Source organism: Ascaphus truei, chromosome 3 (assembly GCF_040206685.1).
Source record: "Ascaphus truei isolate aAscTru1 chromosome 3, aAscTru1.hap1, whole genome shotgun sequence".
Lineage (NCBI taxonomy): Eukaryota > Metazoa > Chordata > Amphibia > Anura > Ascaphidae > Ascaphus > Ascaphus truei.
Window position 1 is genome coordinate 358,835,254 of NC_134485.1, and position 12,515 is coordinate 358,847,768.

The 12,515-nt window shown below is 43.4% G+C and overlaps 1 protein-coding gene across 1 annotated transcript in view; it reads right to left on the reverse strand.

Annotated features, from left to right (window-relative positions):
* Positions 1-12,515, reverse strand: part of FREM2 (FRAS1 related extracellular matrix 2) — a 210,593-nt gene that overhangs the window by 73,688 nt on the left and 124,390 nt on the right. The window lies entirely within an intron of this gene.

The window sequence follows — 12,515 nt, forward strand, 5'->3', positions numbered from 1 at the left end:
AAAGGTTTAAGGCGGGAGAGGGCTTTAGATACATAGGGGGTAGAAAGAAGACATCCTTGAGAAGACCGCAAGAGTCTGGATGGTACATACCGAGAAATTAGGGATGAGATGTAAGGAGGGGCAGAAGAATGTAAAGCTTTAAAAGTGAGGAGAAGAATGGAGTGTGAGATGCGGGATTTGATCGGAAGCCAGGAGAGGGATTTCATGAGGGGAGATGCTGAGACAGATCTAGGAAAGAGTAGAGTGATTCTGGCAGCAGCATTTAGGATAGATTGTAGGGGAGACAGGTGAGAGGCAGGAAGGCCGGACAGCAGGAGGTTACAGTAATCAAGACGGGAGAGAATGAGGGCCTGAGTCAGAGTTTTAGCAGTCGAACAACAGAGGAAAGGGCGTATCTTAGTTATATTGCGGAGGAAAAAGCGACAAGTTTTAGAAATGTTTTGAATGTGAGGGGCGAATGTGAGAGAGGAGTCGAACGTGACCCCTAGGCAGCGTGCTTGGGCTACTGGGTGAATGATTGTAGTTCCAACAGTAATGTGGAAGGAGGTAGTAGGGCCAGGTTTGGGAGGAAGTATGAGGAGCTCTGTTTTAGCCATGTTGAGTTTAAGGCGTCGGAGGGCCATCCAGGATTATATAGCAGAGAGACATTCAGAAACTTTGGTTTGTACAGCAGGTGTAAGGTCAGGTGTTGAAAAGTATATTTGTGTGTCGTCGGCATAGAGGTGATAATTAAACCCAAAAGATGTTATTAGGTCACCTAGAGAGAGTGTGTACAGAGAAAAGAGAAGAGGTCCCAGGACAGAGCCCTGGGGTACCCCCACAGAGAGATCAATAGAGGAGGAGGAGGTGTTAGCAGAAGAGACACTAAAAGTACGATGGGAGAGGTAGGATGAGATCCAGGATAGAGCTTTGTTCCGAATACCTAGAGTATGGAGAATGTGGAGGAGAAGAGGGTGGTCCACGGTGTCAAATGCTGCAGAGAGGTCGAGTAATATGAGCAGAGTGTAATGACCTCTGTCTTTGGCAGCATGGAGGTCGTCAGTTATTTTAGTGAGGGCTGTTTCCGTGGAGTGAGTGTATTGAGGTTTGTGACTGTTTTCTGCCCGAGTGCATTGAGGTATTTTCCAGGCAGGGATTGAAGCATTTTATTCCCGCTGGCTGCAATACTGCACAGTATATATATATATATATACTGCATTACAATTCATGAATTTATGCCATCTGGTAGACACGCGAAGCATTGCAGCCTATTAAATCCTAATCATTATCATTTAACAGATCAGCCGCCCATCAGCCAGGCATGAACCCAGGCTGGGAAGGCAAACGCAACGGGGCTTGTCAGAGGTGAGGAGCGGCGCATTCCAGGTATCTGCCAGGTACATACTGGGTATTTGCTCGAATAAAGTGTGTCGGTGCAGTACAGTTTTATAATGGGCAAATGCACTATTATCCATGTGGATAATAGTAATTTTGCCCATTACTGTACTGTATGCGTTGGGGGGGGGGGAGGGTGTTGGGGGTAGAGGTTGGAGGTGGGTAGTAGGGTTGTTGTATGTATTTTTGTTTATTGTGAGTAGAAGGATTGGGTGAAGGGGGTAGTAGCCCCAAGGATGGATGTTTAGGCCTACCGAGTGGTAGTGGGAGGGCTTAACCCCTTCATTACCTTAGCGGTGTTAACCGCTAAGGTAATGAAGGGTTAACTCCACCCGCACCCCCCGCAAGGCCTAAACACCTACTAAGGGCCAAATACCACCTTCACCCACCCTCACTACCCACAATAAACATGACACTGGTAGATAACCCCTTTCATTGCCTTAGCGGTTAGCCGCTAAGGTTGTGAAGTTGCCTGTAAATGCATTTTTATTGCATGGGATTCATGCTGGAGGTCTCCGGAGCTGGTATTAATGGGTATCAGCTCTGGAGACTCCCGGCATGAATCTTATGCAGAGAAAATGCACCTTATTTTCTAAGTCCACTCTCGCCGCCTTATCGGCAGGTTCTCACCACCTTCAAGCCAAGTTTTTCTGGTGGGAGGATTTTGAGAGGAAGTCAACATTCTAGAACCTCGATAACCTACTCGAGGCTACTAGAATTGCACGAATGTTACAAACTGATGATAATTGGCTTATCGCGGCTTGACTGGCGATGTTTTTTGGGGGGAAAATGCAGATAAAAGCTTTTATCAGCCACTTATCGACTTACTGAATAGAAGTAAGCCTTTTTGGCGAAAAGGCCTCGATAAGTGGCTTATCGAGGCTTATAGCTTAGGCCCCCAAGTCTGATATGTTAGTAAGCATTAACTCACTGCTGTACTGGTGAACATTTTATGGTAATACCAAAACAAGAAAACACTTTAAGGAATTGTGACAATTACTTTGCTGGCTACTTCATGTCTTGTTTTTTCCTGCTGCTCCTTTGGAGGGGAAAAGTGAGACAGCTCACCCCTTACAGCTGGCATACACCCAGGTTCTACTTGGATGTGGGGACGTTTGCAAGGGAACCCCACCTTGAGGGGGTAAAACTGGATTTGTGGACACCTAAGGTCATATACAATAAGGTTGTGAGCCGGTGCATCTGCTTCCGTGAAAAAGTAAACTGGACTGCTATCAACTAGTAGAAAAAAATAATTTATTGGCACATTGAGAGCAGCAAGGGAAAAAACCTCTTAAGCGTTTCACGCAAAACACTGCACTTTATCAAAGAATAAATGGAGTGAGTAAAAAAACTTTAATACAAAGTATCACTCAAATGTGTACCACCATGCTATTATGTTGCAGAGTTAATAGTTTTGTGCCTAAAATATTGGGCTAGTTAACCTGCAGGCTAAGTGGGAGTTCGTGATGAATATATAAAGTGAAATCAATATGTTTATTGAAACTGTGGGACATCTCCTCTGAAATTTAATTACACTGTCGGGATCTTTTCATAGGCTGAGACCTGTTTCTATATACATGTCTACATGGACATATCTTAGTGAAGCATCACTTGGGAGTCTCACTCTTACCTTCTCTCACAATGATCAGGGTTAAGGACATTCCATAGACTGCACCCTCTCCTCTACCACTGTGTGGCATCAAAGTGGCTAATTATCAAGCACAAAAACATTGTGTGGATGGTCACACAGGGTAGTCTCCCTTTCAGGTCTTTTATGCATATGTAACCCCTTTTGGAATTCCCATAGGGTGTAAGGGGTTAAAGAATTTGAAGGAGTTAAATATTGAACACCTACCACCCTTATATAGTTTGTTGCAAAGTGACCATGCAGGGGCCTGGCCACACCTTGCTTCTGGAATATGCTGAATGGGTAACCTGGTCTAGGCATCAGAGGCCTAGTTCCGCCCTTTGTCTGCCTAGAGACAAGGAGTAGGAGAGAGGTTATAAAAAGGAGGAGAGAAGAACTCCTCCCTCAGACCCCTGGAGGTGACACAGTGGACAGACTATATAGCAAATGAAAACAAGTAGCATTCCCTTCTTTGTTAAACAGATGGGGAAGTGCCCTTTGAAGTAAGGCTCCTTAGAATGAGAAAAGCAGAGACGTACAGGCTCCCAGGTCCCAGGTGTTACCCAAATAGTAGCCCTGAGATTAGCATGACAAGCAGTAACTTTGAGCCCTTTGACTCATTCCCGTGGTGAGGCACACTCAAAAGGATCTACCCCTGCCAACCCTGCACTGAAGCATGCATATGGGATGGGCAGGCCAAATAACAAGAAAGCCAGTCCTCGTTAGTAAAGAGAGGGAAGGGTAGCCCAAACTAGGGACCCTGGAAGTAGTAGAATAAGAATGTCATAGGATGTTGTATAGCCAAGCAATTAACCAACTGTTCAAGGAATGTGCCTCTCCAGGAAAGTAGCAATCCATCTGGAGAACAATGCTGTGTTACCATATGATGTAAATAAAGACTACAGTGTTCATAACTAGAAAGTTCCTGGTGCCCATCTTTTCTCCATCACCACCCAGCTGCACAGACCCAGCACCCTGATAAGGTAATACACTGACGAAGCCAAATATATAGAGTATCCGATGTAAACTGCCTCGGAGCCGGGAAGGGACGGTTACACACATGATAAATCTCTGCATGTATAAGTACCGTTCAAGGGAAGGTATTTCTTCATCATGAATTACTACTGTATGTTTTACAGAGCTTTAATCCAGGGCCATTTTTACCATGCAAAGATTGCACTATATTCTGAAGGCTAGAACCACAACGCTCAGTTAAATCAGGGCTCATAATGTGACCTGAAACAGGAATGGATTTTATGTTCCCTAAGGTTAACACATACTATATCGGCAACACCATTCTACATCTGATTAGCATAGGCTTATCATCACATCATTGTACCACAACGTTGTATTATCTTCCAATAACTTGACTTTAAGAGATGTGTGCAGAGGTACATATAATGGAGACCGATTTGGGTGCAAATATATCTTGGCTTTTTTTCTGCCTGTTCCTTTATCCAGGCAAAACATACAAAAACAACAAAATTAAAAAAAAAACTATCCCTTTGTAAGGGCTAACTTACTTCCCCAGACCCTACCTGCAGGACTGGAGGGATATTCCCATTACCAGCCTATCACCCCAAAGTTTCAGGAGGTACCTTAAGCAGGTGGCCCTCCATGTCAGTATCTGGCAGGTTCCTGGGTCCTCTGTGTCCAGGAAATATAGGTCTCTGGGTGTCTTGATCTCAGCACAGCCCTTGTGCTCAAGACAGTGTCTGTGTGCAGGCTTCTCTGCTTTCCTGTGTCAGCCCAATTGTGAACTCAGGAATCTCTCTCTGTTTCCTACAGGAGGCTTTTCTTAGAGCTCTGTGGCCAGGTGGAGTCTAGTTAATTGCTTGTCTGCAATTAACCAGCTGCCAGCTGGATTTATAGACAGTTTCTCTCAAACAGTGATAAGTCCCTGTTACAGTGACATTAAGTATGTCTTGGCATACCCCCCCTTGCCGGTGAACCGGCGTCAAATGACGCTATGCATCATGTGACGTTACATCACATGACCTCACGGCATTATTTGACATCACGTTGCCCGGGTGATGCATCCAGAAGCCGGCTGAATCCCAGTAAGTTGAGGATACAGAGGCCTTGCGTGGTCCCCAGCCTTTAATGTAAATGCCTCGAGGAAAAGCACGGGGCCTCTGCAACTGCCGCACCCCCCAAAAAATATCCCGCGCCCCCCACTTTGAGCACCCCTGTCTTAGCGTTACTCCAGTCCAGAGCCTCAAATAGTTATTTAGATCGAGACAGAAATGGGAGGGGAATAATCCTAGGAAATAATGCTATGTTACTTCAATTATATCTAACGGTGGTGTTAAATAGGTCCCACAATCCTTCAATAACAATTACAATCTGTCTGTCTTTTTTATTGTTCTATTTTACCAGAAAAGTAACATTGAGATATTTGAGTTTTTATCACGTTCTGGAAAGGAACAGGGAACTAAAGTAATTATTCAAAGAGCACATAGCGTGTAAGTGACCTAGATTGGAATTCAAGATCAATACCAGAACCACTAACTTGCTCCTACAGTATCTCAAAAATACCTCTTGACGGGATGAATATCAACACAACCCTTTAAACACATTCCAGTATGCTAGACAACAACATTGATTTCCGATTAAACTTAATTTTCTTCCAACACTGGTAAATCCAGCCTACAGTATGCTGTCTGCTGTTAAAATCCTGTTTATGTTATTTATGTCTGCATTTACATATGTTGTAGCTTTTATATCTAAGTGCCTTACAATATACATTTTTCCTTAATATCAAATCACAGCTACAGTTAATCAACAGCTGTGAAATAAAAGATAAACATATTTAGTTTGAGAAAAAGTGATATGTTTAGCCAGTTAACGGAAAGTATGAAAAGTAAGAAGGATATGATGCAGGAGAGAATAGTTAAGTCATTCTTCGTCAATTAAGTATGAAACCTTGATGGAAGCAGAAGCAGATTTTTACAGTTTCTTGATGTGCAATAATTGTCATCATGCTTTTAAAAAATAAGTTTCAGGGCCTACATTTGTGGAATTTTTCAAACATATGATTAATAATAAAACAACATGTGTTACGTGGTTAAGTGCTTTCAGTTTATTACAACTCCAATATATGCTGCTAAGAGGAATTGGCCCTTTACAGAATGATATGCTAAGATACCCTTAGGCTAAGGCCCCGCTCCCTCAGTCAGCGCGCCCGCACTGCAGACAGGCGGCGCGCTGACAGGCAATTGACCGCGATATGCGGTCTGTAGGGAGCCGGGAGCCGGAGCGAGGCAGGAGCGGGAGGGGGGGGCGTGGTAAAACTTTGTCAGGTCTGAGATCGTGGTGCCGTGGTGCCGTCCACCCCCCACCACCACCCCCACACACAACACATACACACACACACATACATATACACTCGCACATTTTTCCCCCGCAGCTCCTTCCCTGCTCCCCTCCCAAGCCGCCTCCCATCCGTAGCTCCTTCCCTCCCCTCCTTCCCTCATTGGCTGACTGCCGCACCACGTGATGCGTCAGAGCTGCAAATCACTAGGAGCTTGCAGCATCGGCCGGCTGACGCATCACAGCACGCAGTCAGCCAAGTAGTAAGGAGCAAGCGGGGACCTCCACACTAGAGGAAAGGGGCTGGTGGTCCGCGGCCGCACGGGCCGCCGGACGCAGCGGGACCAAAGCCTTAGAAGCTGCCCTAACACTATTGATATGACTGTTGAAATGATGAACGCCTAAAAATCTTCCGTAGATTTGCATGCACAAAGCCCATGGATATTGCTTTCTCCTCAGTTCTAAGAATACACTGAAACTGTAGACGCCTGTTTTGCTCTTTTCAACCTTTCAATCTTGAATTTGTTAGCACTGCAGTGCTGTAAATAATCAAATGTTTTCCTTTTCAGCAGTTAATGTTCTTCTGCACTTTGCAAGCTGTTCTGCTGTGTGATTTTTATAGTTTAGATTTTCATTCCACCGACTTCGGTTTTCAATAGATTTAACATGACAAAAAAACAAATTGGTTTGAAGCTATTGTATATTTATTTTAAAAGTAGCATCCATAGCAGGGGTGGGAAACTCCAGTCCTCAAGGGCCATTAACAAATCAGGTTTTCAGGATGTCCGTGCTGCAGTACAGGTGGCTTAATCAGTGGCTCAGTCTTCAACTGTCCCTGTGCTGAAGCAGGGATATCCTGGAATCCTGATCTGTTGTGTCCCTTGAGTTGCCCACCACTGACCTACAGGATTGTTAATTTTAGTATCTTAATATGCTAACGGTGCTATTTTCTGAAGAAAAGAAAGACGCTCGGGTTTCACAATGGCAAAGGATCAGGTTTAGGAAACAAAATGATGTGCAGATTGCTTGACAAATATACTGTAAAAACACAGCCATCCAACTCTTTCACTATTAGAAAGGCCAGCAATGCATTCTACTACATTTATAAGAAAGATTAACTCGTTTGTTGCCAAAGGGGACAGCAACCTATTGCAGAGGTCCCTTTAGAAGAGAAAACTCTAATTTTAACAAATATATATAATGCATATATGAACTGGAGGAGGGGGGCCTCGTGCTCCCTCCTCTCCATTGGGACCCCCTCTTCCAGCTCCCCCTCTGGTCGGGCGAAAGTTGGATCCCGACGTCGACAATAGGGAGATGAGGAAGTGCTGGCCCCCCCGGACCGGTAGAGAGAGGTGTCTCTGTGTGTGTGTGTCTCTGTGTGTGTGTGTGTGTGTCTCTGTGTGTGTGTGTGTGTCTGTGTTTGTGTGCGTGTGTCTCTGTGTGTGTGTGTGTGTCTCTCTCTCTGTGTTTCTGTTTGTGTGTGTCTCTGTGTTTGTGTGAGTATGTCTCTGTGTGTGTGTGTCTCTGTGTGTGTCTCTCTCTCTGTGTTTCTGTTTGTGTGTGTCTATGTGTCTGTGTCTGTTTGAGAGAAGGGTCTTACTTTTCCAGAGCAGGCCGCCTCCTGTAGCATCGCCTTGCCATGATGAGCGACGTCGAATTACGCAGCAACGTCATATGACGACACATTGCCATGGCAACGTGATGCCACATGCCGCGTGACATCATTACGCCGCGATGCTGCTGGAGGATTGACGCTCGTCAAGGTAAGTCCCCTTAACTTTTTTACAGGGGAGCCCCGCTAACAGCGTGATACCTTGGGCCCACAAACCCAAGGCCGGTCCTGACTACTGGTTTGAACCACTGGTTGTGAAGGTCCGAAGAGGAAAGACATGTTAATCTGTAAATAACAGCATTAAAACTGTATTTTACTGCATTATTTTCCATCAGTTACACAGTCAAGCAAATAATTGAAAAAGTTCAACATGAGTTGTTTCTAGCTTACTAGTCATGGAGACAAGCAAACATGCTCATGCTCACTCAGGCTGAAAAAGTTGGGGCGAAGTACTGAGATCATGTGTGAATATTTCATGGTGCGTCAACATCTTAGAACTAAAACGTAGTATCTCGTCTGAAAATCATGTTTCGTTGCTACATAGCAACTTAATTCTGCGCTAATAATAGAAACAGATATTTTATGGTTTATGCCTAGTTACATTTGGTGGATGATGTTGATGTATATATGTATGTGTGTCTTTATAGCACCGTTAATGTACATAGCGCTTCACAGCAGTAATACACTTGACAATCATATAAATAACAAATATAAATAACACATAAAGGGGAGAAGTGCTTCAGACATTAAAGTGACATTTAGGAAAAGGAGTCCCTGCTCCTAAGAGCTTACAATCTAGTTGGTTGGTAGGAAGAACGTACAGAGACAGTAGGAGGGTGTTCTGGTAAGTGCGTCTACAAGGGGCCAAGGTTTATGTATGAGGTGTAAAGTATCAGTCACGGAGCTACTCGTGCTTCGTTAAGCAGGTTGTTTTAAGGTGGGTCTTAAAGGTGGATAGAGAGGTGCTAGTCGGGTATTGAGGGGAAGGGCATTCCAGAGACGAGGCAGTCAGTGAGTAAAGTTTAAGGCGGGAGAGGGCTTTAGATACAAAAGGGGTAGCGAGAAGATATCATTGAATAGAACGCAAGAGTCAGGATGGTGCATAGCGAGAAATTAGGGCTTAGGCCGTGTCCCTGGTTAGTGCGACCACACGAACAACGCTGTGCGATCAAAATGCCTTAAGGCAATGATCGTGGCCATAGACCATGCATGCGCCAGTGCGACGGGGTGCGCAGCGTGCAAAGAATAAAATTAATTTGATGCTGCCACGTGACGGCCGGGTCACGTGAGTGGTTTGCCCAATGAGGGCGAACTTGCTCCGTGATGTCATGGCCACGCCTCCGGCATGCCCCCGACATGCCTCCACCTTGCATCGACAAGGCCACAATATCACTGCAGCTAAATGCGCACGTGACATAATGCGCATGCGCACGGTTGCGAGCGCGTGCTCACCATGGACGCAGCCTCAGATGTACGGAGGAGCAGAAGAGTGAATGCCCTTTTACTTATTTTTGGGTGCACAGAAACATACCATATACACTTGTACGCTGGCGCAGTCAATTTCTGTGCACCCAAACAAATCAGAAATGTCAGGATAGCACATATAGTAGGTGCACACAAGCATACTTTGAAATTAGATACGGTGCTACAAAAGCCTTGTGTGAAGCATATGCCCCACTGTATTTTATATGTGCAAACTGACGGTTTTGTTTGTGTCTCATACTTATCTGGACATATTGCCTAACATCAGTTAATTGAAGATATTTAGACATTTACAATATAGTGTCAAGCACAGAAATAAACATGCCATCTTGAAACAAACAATATTGTAACACAGACAATAAACAAATTGTGCTACTTTTATTATTCTGCCAAGTCAATATATTTTATATTTAAGGCTCAGCATTTGCCTGCTTCTCTACAAGCAGGCTGATTAAGCGTTAAATTCGTGAGAATAACTTTGTTAACCATATACTGTAAATGGATAGAAATTAGCAGTGCAGGTAAAAGTACAATGCAAATGCATGTAGAGATATGCTATAAACCACCAAATATCTGTGAGATTGAGGAAGTCAAAATACTTTTGCAAAAGGCATAAAGACTAAGTCGTGTTTGCATAATGGGTGATTTTTATTATCCAGACATAGACTGGTGCAATGAAACTGGCATTACAATGAAAGGAAACAGGTTTTTGGCGGTGCTAAAACACAATTACATGACCCAAATTATTGAGGAGCCAACCAGGAGAAGGGCAATACTGGATTTGGTAATATCAAACAATGTAAAAGTAATAAATATTCAAGTCTGGGAACATTTGGGTAACAGTGATCATATCATGGTCTCATTTGAAATGATCAAAACCCATAATACTTGGGTTCAACAAAGACTTTAAATTTTAGAAAGGCAGATTTTAATAAACAGTGGTATAATCTACAAGGAATAAATTGGGATTATGTTTTTGCAGGGATAAATGTGGAAAATAAATGGACACTACTGTATCTGAAACATTTGTTAGAAAAGCACACTTATCAGTGTATACCCTTGGGTAATAAAAATAAAAGAAACAAGTCTAAACCAATGTGGCTAAATAAACAAATAGGTGAGGAAATGGAAAAGAATAGGCAGACATTTAGATTCTTAAAGTCAGAATGGATGAAGGCATCATATCAGAATAATAAGGAATATAACAAAAGATAAAGCTGCCATTTAAAAAAAATAATAATACACACACACATATACATATATATATATATATATATATATATGTCTGTGTATATATGTATAGTGTATATATATATGTATGTATATATATATATATATATATATATATATATATATCCCATTCAATATGTGCATCAATACAATCTGCACACTGACCTAAGCTGCAGATCGATCTGTTCTCCTGTAATCGACAGTAATAGATCGCTTGCTCAGGGTTATTTAATTCAGTTCTTGCACAGAATTTTGGGCAATGTAGTTCCTGGAATATGATTGACTGGGCAGTTACTAGATACAATTGGTGCACTGCTAGAGAGAGGGTGGCGCTCAAGAGCCAGGGCCTATCAGAAGGCGAAGGGGGCTGTCACTTTGGAAATGCTTCCTACTTAAGAAACATTAAAAATGTCTTTAAAACATTTTTTTTTTTTTTTTTAAATGCTGAAAGTGTTATTTGAACCCCTCCATCTCACCATTTTTTCTGGCAGCAGCAGGAGAGGTCCATCAGCGGAGGAAAGACGTTGACGGCAGCAGGAGAGGTCCGTCAGCGTAGGAATGAAGTGTGCGGCGGTAGCAGGAGAGGTCTGTGTTCGTGGAGGAATGCAGTTAAGGCAGCGGGCGGCGGCAACAGCAGGAGGAGAAAGTCAGAACATCAGAGCTCAGACCGGAGCAGGAAAACGCCGCACAGGAGAACGGCTGTTCCGGTTCCGGCCGAAACCGGTGTCTGCCTTCCGGTGTTACAGCGTGCTCCTCCCCAGCCATTCTCCTATGCCACGCTTCTCCTGCTCCGGTTTGAGGTCTGATGTTCTGATGTTCTTCTCCTTCCATCGTCGCCGCCGCCCGCTGCCTTAACTGCTTTCCCCCATGAACATGGACCTCTCCTGACGCCGCCGCCGCACACTTCATTCCTCCTCTGACAGACCACTCCTTCTGCCAACAACTTGTTTCCTCCGCTGATGGACCTCACCTGCTGCTGCCTGTCAACCTGGTAAGTGAGATGGAGGGGGTCAAATAACACGTTTTTTTCCCCCTCGATTTGTAAGTGCTAAATCAATGGTGCGTCTTACAATCGAGGAAATACGGTATTTGATATTTTAATAAATGTAACATTAGTACATGTGCTTTGTCTATAAGGACCTCGGTTATTTAATTATTGGTATTTTACCTCTTATTATTACGACAATTAGTTCACGCGCCAGAGTTTTCTCTTTTTTTTTCTTCTATTCAAAATGCCTAGATACTGTAGATTGATACATGTTTCTCATTGCCTTGATGCATTGTTTATACTAACTGTACTGCCAAATGGCTGTTTTAGAAGCTTGATGTAAAATCTTGTCAGAATAGGAAGGAGGGATATGTATTAAGTATCTGCTTCAAAGAGATCAGCGCCATATCTAAGAAGCAAGATTAGAAAGATGCATACATAAGTCGCTGGCGCAAACTGGAGCAGATGCATATACTGTATGTGCTCAGTGCTTTGGAGCAAATTGCACCAATTGGATACATATCCCCCAGTGTACCTTGTAAAGTACCATTTGTGCACCAGGACACAGCTACAAATGTAACATATACTGTAGTAGCAAGCTTCAAATATGTAGCCAAAGCCACTATACTGGATAAACAACAAACACAAATATACAAATGAGCATGTCAGGGGAAAAAAAGCTAAACAATCAATTAATAATAAAAAGGATATAACCTGCAGACAGGAGAGGAACTGTAGTCATTATGAACACAGCCGGGGAAAAATCACAGAGGCACGGCTGATAAAAGATACTACAGCACTTACAGATAGGCTAAATGAAAATGTACACAACAGAGCTATATTTATAACTGTAACATAATGTTTCAGCTTCTCTGAATGTAGTATAT